Genomic DNA, 13,510 nt, shown 5'->3' on the forward strand with positions numbered 1-13,510 from the left:
GGTGTAACCCATTGTGCCACGACACTGGCTCCATGCTGAGGGCTTTGTAACCATTGGTAATCCTCGTGTAGATTTGTTATTTCATAGGGATTACATGTTTTATGGGTGGGGAAACAGATACAGAGAGGGTTATTAACTTGCTACACACAGCTCAATGATGACGGATCCAAGATTTGAACCCAGGCAATCTGACTCCAGGACCATTCTCTTATTAAATATGCTGTACTGGGTTTTGAACATTTTCCCATCTTTTTTTCTCATAAACATGGACATTTTTCACATCCTCTATCATGTTAAATTTTTTATTTATTTTCTTTATTTGAAAGGCAGAGAGGGAGTGAGCTCCCATCTTCTAGTTCATCCCCCAAGTGTGATTCACAGCTGGGGCTGGGCCAGGCTGACGCCAGGAGCTGGGAATTCAATCCAGGTCTCCTGAGCTACTTGAGCCCTTACCTGCTGCCTCCCAGGGTGCACATTAGTAAGAGGGTGGAATTGGGAGTGGAGCTGGGACTTGAACCCGGGCACTCAGAATGGGAAATAGGTGTCTCAAGCAGCATCTTAACTGCTGTACCAATTGCCTACCCCATCTATAATTTTTATTGATGGCTTGATGCTGTATTATTTGAACGTACCATAGTTTTTTTCAAGCAACCAATTTATAGATTGTTCCAATTTCTTGATACTGTCATGACACTGCGATGAATATTCTTAGCTAAATCTTTTTGTAAATCCGTGATGATTTCTTCAGGAAAATTTTTAAAGTAAAATTTTTATATTTTAAATGAGAAATATTGCTAAATATTCTTCCTGAGCAGTTGTGCTCATTTAATATGGCCAGTGTTGGAAATTATTGTTTTGTCTGTGCCCTCCAAAGAACTTTGTGTTGTGTGTATTACTGTTTTTATAAATCTTTATCAAGATTTACATATATTTATCAATATATATAAAGAAATGCTATCTTGTTTTTATTTCCATTTATTCTATTGATGAGATTAAATATTTTTTATATATTTATCAGCAAAGCTTTTGTGTATGTGGGTTGGGTTTGTGTGTGCCCGTGCGCATGTGTGTTCACATATGTGAATCACATGTTCCTTTCCATCCATTTTTTTCATTGGGATATTGATTTTATTATTTGATTTGTACCACTGATATTTATGTTGTGTTTTCTTAAGCTTGTTATTTATCTTTTAGTTTTGTTCATATTTTCTGTTTTGCTTTTAAAAGTACAAACTTTTTTTTAATTTCAAAGCAGGAAAATCTACGTGTTTGTTTTTATTTCACCCCTATTTAGAAAGGCTTTCCCCAGCCACGAGGATATAAGTATAAATCTACATATTTTTATCTCGACTTTTCAACATAGAAAATACTGTGGAAGGATTTTGATACGGTCTCTTTTATTTAAAGAACTCCTTAGACTTTTTTTTGGACTTTATAAATTTAATCTTAACACACTGTAAAATTACCCATCATTCCAAATGTTTTTCCATCTGTTTCCTCTTAGATGATCCAATGTCGGTGTTGACAATAACCTGTGAACTGCTGTAAGCCATTGCATTTTTCTTAAAACTTCTTTGGAAATGTAACGTATTTACTATTTCATAAAAACTCTCCTGACAGGACTGTACCCAAGAAACGGAATTGGTAATTAGGACATTAGTCGGCAAGTGGAATAGAAGGGAAGGGGATTCCTTGTAAAATTGCCTGGGGAACTAATCTGAGCTGGCCTGGGCTCCGCTCCTTCCCACTTAGGCCTGCTGCAGTCTTGTTCCTTTCAGCAGAGCTGCACAACACTGCTCAGTGCTCTGTCGCTGGAGACCCGTGATCCTCAGATGGGTGGGGAGAGGAACTCTCTCCCGGGCACACTGGACGATGTCTGCGGTTATTTTTGGTTCTCACAACTGGCTGGGGTATTGTTTCTGGCATCCAGTGGCTGGTGGCCCCTGGTGCTCCCATAGTGCACAGGGCAGCCGTCTGCCACAGAGTGATCTGGCTCAGAATGTCAGTCGGGTCCCTGGTGAGACGTCCTGTGGGAGATCCCGGTGGGGGCGGGGCATCTTGTCTCTGCTGTGTAACATACTGGGATGTGTCAGTGAAACCCACAGCCCCTCGCTCGGTGGTGCAGGTTGTTCATAGCTGATAAACTCCATGCCTGAAGGGCACGCCCTGGAATTGCTCATCTGTGTGCTCATCCTGGTGGCCCTGAGGACCAGCCCATCTCACACCTGAGTTTGCATTTGAGATTGGCATTTCACTGCAGAGAGCTTGAAAAAAATGATTCCTGGGGCCACTGCTGTGGCACAGACGGTTAAGCTGGTGCCTGTCATGCTGGCATCCCATATGGGCATCAGTTCACGTCCCAGCTGCCGCACTTCCCATCCAGATCCCTGCTAATGCACCTGGGAAAGCAGCAGAGGATGGCCCAAGTGCTTGGACCCCTGCACCCACGTGGGAGACCTGGAAGAAGCTCCTGGCTCCTGGCTTCAGATCAGCTCAGCTGTGACCATTGCGGTCATCTGGGGAGTGAACTAGTGGATGGAAGATTCTCTCTCCCTCCCTGTCTCTCCCCCTCTCTTCTCTCTCCTCTATCTCTGCATTTCAAATAAATAAATAAATAAATCTTTAACAAAAAAGAAAAAAGGATCCCTTTCTGGGATACATTTACAGATAGTTTTGGATGTGAGAGCTTCATCGCCAGGGCTAACTGCTTCTGCTTCAGACGGAGACCACGCCCATTGGCTTCAGCCTCTGCCATCCATGGGAGATGGGGACCTGCCCCTGAGAACCGCGGCCACCTCTCAAGTGCTCGCCGAGGCCTCCTGCCCCTTCTTGCCTTCCTTTTACCTTTTTTTTTTTTTTTAAGATTTATTTATTTATTTGAAAGTGAGAGTTACACAGAGAGAGAAGGAGAGGCAGAGAGAGAGAGAGGTCTTCCATCCGCTGGTTCACTCCCCAGTTGGCGGCAACGACTAGAGCTGTGCCAATCCAAAGCAGGAGCCAGGAGCTTCCTACAGGTCTCCCATGTGGGTGCAGGGGCCCCAGGACTTGGGCCATCCTCCACTGCTTTCCCAGGCCACAGCAGAGAGCTGGATTGGAAGTGGAGCAGCTGAGTCTTGAACCTGCACCCATATGGGATGCTGGCACTGCAGGCAGCAGCTTTACCTACTATGCCACAGCGCCAGCCCCTCCTTTCACCTTTAAGGGACCATATTATGAACTAAAATGTATTTGTAAGTTACCCCTTTTAGTTTAGGGGACATTTCAGGTCCCTTGATAACATTTATATTTACATATTCTATAGGACAGGAGAGAGAGAAATCAATGAAGTTGCTTTTTCTTTGCATGTGGCTCGTATTTGAATTCCTGACTTGGGTCAGACTGGTCCTGGATGGAAAAGCAATTTCTTTCCACCTCTGCCGACACACTTTGAATTCTAATGGTTTCCTGTTTTTGTCAAGGTCTAAACCATATAAATTCCTGGGTTATCTGGTTGCTCTTTCTAATGCTCAGAGTTCTTTATCAGAACTATGCCTACTTTTCCCTTACCCTGGGGGATGGGGGCATCAGTGCTCAGTGAGAGACATTCATTGAGTGGCTGCTGACTGTGTGCCTGGAGCTGGGGGTGGGAACCTGGAGAAACCACGGCATCCTCCCGCCAGGAGCTGGGACTGTGGCCGGCGAGGTCGGCTCCCACACGAGCCATCCTGGCACGGCGGCCGGCCTGTGCCGGGACTCGGGGGTACTGCGGGCTCCTGGCTGTCCTTGCAGTTGAACGTGGCAGTGTGCTGTGGGCTGCCCAGTTCCTCAGCGTTATCACAGCGCAGCAGATCTGTTTTTGGAAAATAGCTTTTGTATGAAGTTTCCAGAGATTTTCTCCTCACGGTGCTTGTTTAAATTAAGGTGGAAGCTAGGGTGGAAGTGTGGATAATTGGGTACCGTTCTGGAGGTTTAGGATGCACAGATTTCAGCAGCCATAAATAATAATCCAGAGTTATAATTCACATTTTTGATGAAATATTTTATCCATTATTTTTTGAGATAGCATTTTAAATTTACACTATAGTCAAAGGTTTAATGCTACACTAAATAATGAGTTCAACAGCTAAAAAGTATAATCCAGATATTTTAAAAGGAGAAATTTGCAGCAAAATTCAGAGAGGCACAGAAAATGCTCTTGGCCAAGTTTTCCTGGCTTAGCCCCAGAGCAGCTGACTTCCGGGGCATGTACGTGGACGTACGTGGGAACTGCTGCTGCGGCCAGATAGAAAGCTGAAGCCATCCCAGGGGTGCTTTTTCCTCTTCCTCTTTCTTTATCCTCCTCCTGTCAAATGTTTGAGAGATGTAACTTTAAAATCTGTTTATAGACATTTTCCCTCCCCTAACTATGTCAGTAATACATGGCCATTTTGTACATTTGGAAAATCTTTAAAAGTATAAAAAAGAAAACCATCACCTGTAGTTTTATCATTTGGAATTAACTACTTGTTTACATATTTTTTTAAAAAAAGATTTATCTATTTCAAAGGCAGAGTTACAGAGAGAGAGAGAGATCTTCCACCCACTGGTTCACAGCCACAATGGCCAAAGCCAGGAGCCAGGAGCCAGGAGCTTCTTCTGGGTCTCCTATGTGATTGCAGGGGCCCAAGCGCTTGGGCCAGCTTCCACTGGCACATTAGCAGGGAGCAGGGAAGTGGAGCAGCCGGGACATGAACCGGCGCCCATATGGGATGCTGGCAGTGCAGGCAGCGGCTTCACCTTCACCCCGCAGTGCCAGCCCCACATTGTTTACATTTTGATATATTTCTTTATAGTTTCTTTTTCTTTCTCAGAATTATAATAATACTGTGTGTTTATTCCTTATTTTTGTGTCATTAAATATTTCTGGAAAACATATTTTTATTGGTGGTTTTATAATGAGTTATTTGAATTTACCATCATTTTATTTAATTACCTTCCTGGAAGATATTTATCATTTTTTTCCACTCTCTTTCTGATAATGAAGAATGCAGTATTGATTATTCCTGTGCTGACTCCTTCGGGTGCATCTTTGACTCGTTCCCTAGGATCGGGTCCTGCAAGGCCATCGGTGGTCAGAGCTTCTGCCTGCTCTTCTCAGTGTTGACCACAGAGCTGTCCTGCAGAGCTGTGCAGGGAACGGGGTGGCTCATGTCTCACGGAGACAGGTCATTCCCCCGGCTTCAGACTGAATTCCACCCTGGCCAGCCGTCTCCAAAATATGCACCTTTGCTCCTAGAATGAATCCCGAAGCCTGCCAGAGAGTACGGGTGGACAGGTTGGAGGGAGGGCCGGACCGAGGGCTGGACGGCTGCGGGCATGACTCCATGTGAGCCCTGGTGCTGGTGTTTCTCTGAGGGCAGCTTGAGTCTGGCAGCGTCATCGCGGTGCACAAAGACAGCACTTCTGAGTAAGACAGCACTTCTGAATTATTTTTAGAGGCAGAACGGGATCTGACGGGCAAGGCCAGGCAGGCCCTGGTTTACTCGGGGTCAGAGGCTCCTGAAAGGGAGAGCCACAGCAGTGAGCCACGTGCGCTTGCTCTGTCTACTGAAGACCAGAAGGTGTGATTCCAAATGAAGTCTGAGGCAGGAGAATTAAGCCCCAGGTCTCTGCTGGAGGGTACCGCGGCAAGTACCGTGACCCCAGGCGATCCTGAAACAGAACATCCTGTGCAGAATTCTAGGTTAGAAGGTGCCTCTTCTCTGATTACTCTGTATTCCAGGCAAAGAGTGGGTCCTGGGCTTTAAGGTGTATTTCTGACCCTTAAAACTTGCAAAACACCACGGTTTAATGTGCTTTGTCAATTCTTTCCTATATCATCTGCTTCACTTTTTTTTTTTTTTTTTAAGATTTATTTATTCATTTGAAAGGCAGAGCTACAGAGAGGTAGAGGCAGAGAGAGAGAGAAAGGTCTTCCATCTGCTGGTTCACTCCCCAAATGGCTGCAACAGCCAGAGCTGTGCTGATCCGAAGCCAGGAGCCAGGAGCTTCTTCTGGGTCTCCCACGCAGGTGCAGGGGCCCAAGCACTTGAGCCATCTTCCACTGCCTTCCCAGGCCATAGCAGAGAACTGGAGCAGCTGGGACTCAAATCCACACCCGTGTGAGATGCCAGCACTGTAGGCTGCGGCTTTACCCACTAGGTCACAACATTGACCCCTTACCTGCTTCACTTTAATGTTTTAGTTTAATGCTCTTAGAGTTCACCCAACCAGTGAGTAACTCATGATCCCAGGTCTCTAATAGTCCAGGTAGTTCCAGTCAGATGAAGCCCATAATCTAACCTCAGAAACGCTGTCATCTGTCCCTAACCTCCAGTTCTGCTCCGACAACCACATAATGCAGTGCCTCCACGGATTCACCACCAGCACACTGAAAATGTTTTTGAAAATTGTACCAGTACTAAACATATGCGTATGTTTTTACTCCTCAACAGTGTAGAATAGCAATACATCCATAGTGACATGGCGTTAGGTGTCAGAGGTAATCTAGCAAGGATTTAAAGAACAGGGGAGGATGTGTGTCTGTTATAGCAGATACTGTGCCATTTCCTTATGGGACTGGAGCACCTGCAGATTTTGGTATCTGTGGGGGTCTTGGACCCAATGCCCTGTGGACCCCTGAGGACAGTTGTAACTGGATTTGTCTCGCAGGCTGTGCTCAGCTCCAGTTGGCTTGGCCTGGGAATGAAGATGAGGGGAGGAGGGGCTGGTGTTGGCCACAGCAAGTTAAGCTGCCACCCTCGACTCCTGCATCCCGGATGAGCCCCAGTTCAAGTCCACTCTGCTCCATGTCCAATCCTGCTCCCTGATGATGTGCCTGAAAGCAGGGGTGATGGCCCAAGTTCTTGGGCTCATTTCATCCATGTGGGAGACCCGGATGAAGCTCCTGGCTCCTGGCTTCGGACTGGACCAGCTCCAGCTCTTGCGATCGTTTGGAGAGTGAACCAGTAGATGGAAGATTGCTGTCTCTCTCCCTCTGTCTGTCTGTAATTCTGCCTCTCAAAGAAATACATAAATCTTAAAAAAAAAAAAAAAAAGATAAAGGGAGGACTTTGAAATAGCTGCACAGTATTTCATGCACTGTTTAGTCAGTCATTCCTCTGGATGAATATTCACTTTCTCTATTTTTATCCCATCATATGCAGCACTGCAGTGTAAATTCTCATATATGTGTACAAATAAGAACTCTTAAGCTTATTTTGTGTGTGTGTGTATACATACATATATATACATATATGTGTGTGTGTGTATATATATATAAAAATGCTAAAGCACTCTAACCTTCCGTTCTTTTCATGGTGAAGATATGCATATTTAGAATTAGCCAGCTAGACTCAGTTTAGATGCTCTCAGTTTTATGGTGACATCCAAAGCATCACGCGCAGGAGCCAGTGGAACATATGCCCACTTCTGTCCGTCAGGCCTGCTCCGGGTGTTGACTTGGGCCACACCAGAGTCACAGAGCTTCCTCGCAGCCTGCTTGATCTCCTGCTGGCTGGCCCCGACGTCCTCGGTGAACGCGAGTGTGGTGTGGTCCCCTGGCTTCTTTGTAGCAGACTCTGGTCGGGGGCACTTGTCTGTGGCATAGTGGTCAAGAGTGCCCCCACAGACCTCCTGGGGCACTCTTTGGGGGGCTTTGGGGGCTGCCGCTGGCATGTGAGTGACGTACTGATCTTTTTTTTTTTCTTGGTGGCTGTGTACGTCTTTCAGCACTGTCTCCTTGACCTTCATGGCCGTTGCTTTGGCTTAGGCTCTAGGAGGGGCAGGAGCTTCCTTTTTCGCCTTTGGTGCAAAGCACCATCTTGGTGAAAAGCAACTTTTATTTCTGTTGGATTGGTAATTATCAAAGCAAAATTACTAGGTAAAGGCTGTATGTATAAATGTATTTTTATTGATTAATTAATCTTATTATTTAAGAAGCTTAGGGGCTGGTGCTGTGGCACAATGGGTTAATGCCCTGCCCTGAAGTGCCAGCATCCCATATGGGTACCGGTTCAAGGCCCGGCTGCTCCACTTCTGATCCAGCTCTCTGCTATGGCCTGGGAAAGCAGTAGAGGATGACCCAAGTCCTTGGGCTGCTGCACCCGTGTGGGAGACCCAGAAGAAGCTGCTGGCTCCTGGCTCCTGGCTTTGGATCAGCACAGCTCCAGCCGTTGCGGCCAATTGGGGAGTGAACCATTGGATGGAAGATCTCTCTCTCTCTCTCTCTCTCTCTCTCTCTCTGTGTAACTCTTTCTTTTTTTTTTTTTTTTTTTTTTTTTTTTTCAGGCAGAGTGGACAGTGAGAGAGAGAGACAGAGAGAAAGGTCTTCCTTTGCCGTTGGTTCACCCTCCAATGGCCGCTGCGGCCGGCGCACCGCGCTGATCCAAAGCCAGGAGCCAGGTGCTTCTCCTGGTCTCCATTGCGGGTGCAGGGCCCAAGGACTTGGGCCATCCTCCACTGCACTCCTGGGCCATAGCAGAGAGCTGGCCTGGAAGAGGGGCAACCGGGACAGAATCCGGCGCCCCCACCAGGACTAGAACCCGGTGTGCCGGCGCCGCTAGGCAGAGGATTAGCCTGTTGAGCCGCAGTGCCGGACAACTCTTTCAAATAAATCTTAAAAAGAAAAAAGCTGAAAGCCAGAGACAAAGAAAAAGATAGATGAAGAAAAAGCCCCATCCACTGGCTCACTCCTGGAACAGGACGAGGCTGGGCCAAAACTGAAAGCTCGGAAAGCAATCCAGTCTCCCACAGAAGTGGAAAGGAGCCCAGATACTTGAACCATCACCACTGCGTTAGCAGGAAGCTGGGGTCAAGAACTGGAGCCAGGTGCTGAACCTAGACACCCCCATATGGGACACAGTCATCTTAACTTTTAGGCTAAATGCCTGCGCCTGTTTATATTTTTAATTATTTATATACTGACAGATGACTTGCTAAAGTTGTGAGTGACTTAAAGCTTTTTAAACCATCTGCTGTGTCTGTTGTGTAGAGAAAAGTGTATTTAGAAAACTGTGTTTATTTCAAGTGAATGGACTAGGAAAGTCTTCTTTTTGTTACTTTGTAATTTGCCTTGACTACAGTAAGGGGAGAATATTGTATTTTTTTAAGAAATACAGTATTACATTTTGCTATTAAGCAAATTATAAAACTAGTAAAGAAATGATGAACTAAATCACCTTTAGAAATATCTTGGGGGCCGGTGTTATGGTTTAGCAGGTCAAGCCACCACCTGCAATGCCAGCATCCTGTATGAGTGGCAGTTCGAGTCCCAGCTGCTACACTTATGATCCAGCTCTCTGCTAATGCACAAAGGAAAGCAGCAGAAGATGGCTCAAGTCCTTGGGCCCCTGCACCCACGTGGGAGACCTGGAAGAAGCTCCTGGCTCCTGGCTTCAGCCTAACCCAGCCTCAGCCATTGTGGGCATCTGGGGAGTGAACCGGCAGATGGAAAATCTCTCTCTCTCTCTCTCTCAAACTCTTTCTTTTTAAAAAGATTTATTTATTTATTTGAAAGGCAGAGCTACAGAGAGGCAGAGAGAGAGAGAAAGGTCTTCCATCTGCCGGTTCACTCCTCAAATGGCTGCAACAGCCAGAGCAGGGCCGATCCAAAGCCAGGAGCCAGCAGCTTCTTCCGGGTCTCCCACGTGGGCACAGAGGCCCAAGGGATTGGGCCATCCTCTACTGCTTTCCCAGGCTATGGCATAGAGCTGGATCGGAAATGGAGTAGCCAGCTCTCAAACTGGTGCCCATGTGGGATGCTGGCGCTTCAGGCGGTGGCTTTACTCGCTATGCCACAGCGCCGGCCCCTGAAACTCTTTCAAAATAAAATGAATAAATCTTTAAACAAAAGGAGTGTCTTGGCAGATTGGGCATCGCAGCACAGCTGGTTCAGTTGCTGCTTGAGACACCCACTCCCCACGTCGGAGTTCCTGGTGGTTCCCTTCTGGTCTGCTTCCTATCCAGCTTACTTCTACGGTGCCTGGAAGCAGCAGGTGATGGCCTAAGTACTTGAGTCCCTGCCACCACCTAGGAGACCTGGAGTTCCTGGTTGCTGGCTTTGGCCTGGCTCAGTCTCAACTGTTGCAAAGCTTCCAGGGAATGAACCAGCACATTGAAGATCTCTTCCTCTTTGTCTTTTCCTCCCCCTCTGCCTTTTAAATAAATACATAAATCCTTTTAAAGAAGTATCTCACTAACAAAATTTATATTATAATAAAATACCTCAAGGGCACACTGATTAAATAGTTTCCTGATTAAGTAGATTTAATCCTAATTAAAAATAGTTCATACGAGTCTATCTTTGCTGTACTTTCCCTCTTCATTTGGCCTAGCCAGATGTGTGTTCTTCGTCTTGGGGGGCGGGGGAGGACACTTTATTGGAGGATTTGGGGGTGGAGGGCATGCGGCTGACAGTGGGATCCCTTGGCATCTCAGTTCACAGTCTCCGAAAGTGGGAGTGCCTCTCTTCATCTCTGCTCTTGGCTCATTAGCTCCACCTATTCCTGTTTCCTGTTGTTAGCTTCACATTCAGAGTCTACCTACATATATGTTAGAATTTTTTGTTACTGGGGCCGGTGCCATGGCTCACTTGGTTAATCCTCCACCTGCGGCACCGCCATCCCATATGGGCACCAGGTTCTAGTCCCAGTTGCTCCTCTTCCAGGCCAGCTCTCTGCTGTGGCCCGGGAAGGCAGTGGAAGATGGCCCGAGTGCTTGGGCCCTACACCTGCATGGGAGACCAGGAGGAAGCACCTGGCTCCTGGCTTTGGATTGGCACAGTAGTGGCTGTGGTGGCCATTTGGGGAGTGAACCAACGGAAGGAAGACCTTTCTCTCTGTCTTTCTCTCTCACTGTCTTTGACTCTACCTGTCAAATAAAAAAAAAAAAAAAGAATTTTTTGTTACTATCCTTCAGGTCCCTCAAACTCTGTTGATTTTTTTTTCCTGTATTTTTTCTCCCTCCCCTTCAGACTGTTCAGTTTCAGTTGGTCTATCAAGTTCATGGACTCTTCCCTCTGTTGTCCTTATTCTGCTATTCATCCCTTCCAGTTAATTTCTTCAATAAAATACTGTTGGGTCAGCTTTGGGATACAGTGGGTTAGGCTGCCCCCTTTGATGCCAGACCTCATTCAGAGTGCCGGTTTGAGTCCAGCTCCCTGCTAACATACCTGGGAAGACAGCAGAAGGTGGCCCAAGGGGTTGTACCCCTACCACCCTCGTGGGAAACCCAGATGGAGTTCCTGTCTCCTGGCTTTGGCCTGGCTCTGCCCTGACTGTTGCAACCATTTGAGGAATGAACCAGCAGATGGAAGATCTCTTTCTCTGTCCCTCCCTCTCTCACTCTGTCACTCTGCCTTTAAATTAATGAAATAAATCTTTTTTTTTTTTAATCTTCATTTTATTTGAAAGATAGAGTCAGGCAAAAGAGATCTTCCGTCGGCTGTGTCACTTCCTCACGTGGCTGCAACAGCTGGAGCTGGGCCAGCGTGGAACCAGGAGCCAGGAACTCCATCTGAGTTTCCCATGTTGTTAGCAGGGACCCATGTACTCGAGCCATTGTCTGCTGCCTCCCGGGGTGCACATGCATAGGAAGCTGGATTGGAAGCAGAGGAGCCAGGACTTGAGCCAGTCGCCACAGTCTGAGATACGGGTGTCCCAGGTGGTGTCTTAACTGCTGCACCAAATGCCTTCTCCTCCTATCCAGACACAGAGCGACAGAGAGGGAAGGAGGGAGGGAGAGATGTTTTCTATCCACTAGTTCACTCCCCAGATGTCTCTGCAATAGTCAGGGCTGGGCCAGGCCAAAGCCAGGAGCCTAGAACTCCATCCAGGTCTTCCACAGGGGTGGCAGGAACCCAAGTATCAGGGCTGTTACTTGCTGCCTTCCCAGAAGGATTAGTAAGAAGCACTCCGGTGTGGGACATGGGCATCCCAAGGAGTCACTTAGCCTGCTGTGCCACAGTGCCTGCCTCCATCCAGTTAGTTGCTTATTCCAAATACTGTGTTTTTCATTTTCTGGAATTTCCATTTGGTTCTTGTGATATTCGTGGTTTCTCTGCTGAGCTTTTCTGTCATTTCATTCATGAGAAGTATATTTTTCTTGACCTCATTAAGCACCGTTTAGAATCCTTTACTGATTCTTAAAATATCTTGTCGTTTCTGCGTGGGCCTCTGTTGATGGTCTTTTTCCTCGGGAACGAGCTGTGTCTTCGTATGAGGAGCAGTTTTGTCACGTCAGGGGTATTACAGCTGTTGGGTTGCAAAGACGCGCACATATTTGGTCGGGCAGGCACTGAACTGTGCCTCAGTGGCGGATGTCTCATGTGCAGTGGGCAACGGCTCACTCCGTTCAGGTCTTTTTCGGTCCTTCACTCCACGGGTTCAGTGTCTGCACATTGCCCTGAGATCTGAGGCAGCGATCACGGAGCCTGAAAGCTGGGCGGAAGAGTTCGCACTGGAAACGGTGGGCGTTCAGGGATCACTACAGATTCTTAAAGAAAGCCACCCGGTGAGAGATGTGCGGGTGCGGCTGGCAGGGTGTGAAAGGAGAATACAGACAGAGCAGCTGCGGGGCTCCTGGGCACTCCTTGGCACACAGCCGTGAGGACTTTGATGGCAGGTGTGTCTGGGAGAATGCCGGGACGCGGTGGATGCCACGAGCAGTTCAGAGGCAGCAAGCAGAGACCGCTGTCTTTTCTCTTGCAACATTTGGTGAAGGTGGAGTTAGAATCGATCCGGCAGCTGCTGTTCTCATAGATTTGTTGAGAGGCTCCAGTGAAATAGTGTGTGTGACATCGCCTGCGACTGTATGAGTATCACTACAGAGAGCATATCTACCACTGTGTTAACCCCTGTAGTGGTGTTGCCAGACAACAAAGTGGAGTTGGGAGACCATCTGTAGCGACAGCATTGAGCAAAATAAATAAGAATTTGACATACGAGCTTGGAGGGCATTTTCCCTTCCAGATGCACACATTGTGATCCTGGAGGCATAGCTTCTTGAGTCTCGGCCCAGACCCTAGCATGTTAGTGTGGACAAGTCTCATAATCCCTTTATCCTTTATGTGTTAAATGGGGATCATTGTGGTAACTGCGCGCCAGTGTGATTGGGAAATTCAGTGGTATATGGTAGGTTCTCAGGAGCAGCATCTTTCATGGTGAGGGTGAATTCATGCTGGTTGCTATTATTTTCTCGTTATTTTTGAATGATACCTTCCATTCTCCCAGGGCAAAAGCCACTGCCATTCAGTAGCTCTTCAGTCGAGTAAAATGTGCACTCATTCTGTAACTCTACCTGTCAAGTAAATTAAAAAACAAAACAAAACAAAACAAAAACAAAAAACTGTGCACTCATCCTGTCCTAATCCAGGATAAAAATAATCAGCTGCAGACTTACTGTGTGCCAGGTGCTCTGTTAGTCACTTCACGTGCTCCTTCCCACATCATCCCTGAAACGGCCCTAGAAGACGATCCCACTGTTACCATCTTATAGGGGAGGTCACAGAGATTCA

The 13,510-nt window shown here is 47.0% G+C and overlaps 1 protein-coding gene across 1 annotated transcript in view; it reads left to right on the top strand.

The window, feature by feature from the left end:
* The window catches only part of TANGO6 (transport and golgi organization 6 homolog), a 203,248-nt gene that overhangs the window by 121,129 nt on the left and 68,609 nt on the right, over window positions 1-13,510 (top strand). The gene's annotated exons all lie outside the window — the stretch shown is intronic.

The sequence above is a fragment of the Oryctolagus cuniculus genome, chromosome 18, assembly GCF_051225735.1.
Source record: "Oryctolagus cuniculus isolate XC-2025 breed Fujian yellow rabbit chromosome 18, ASM5122573v1, whole genome shotgun sequence".
Classification (NCBI taxonomy): domain Eukaryota; kingdom Metazoa; phylum Chordata; class Mammalia; order Lagomorpha; family Leporidae; genus Oryctolagus; species Oryctolagus cuniculus.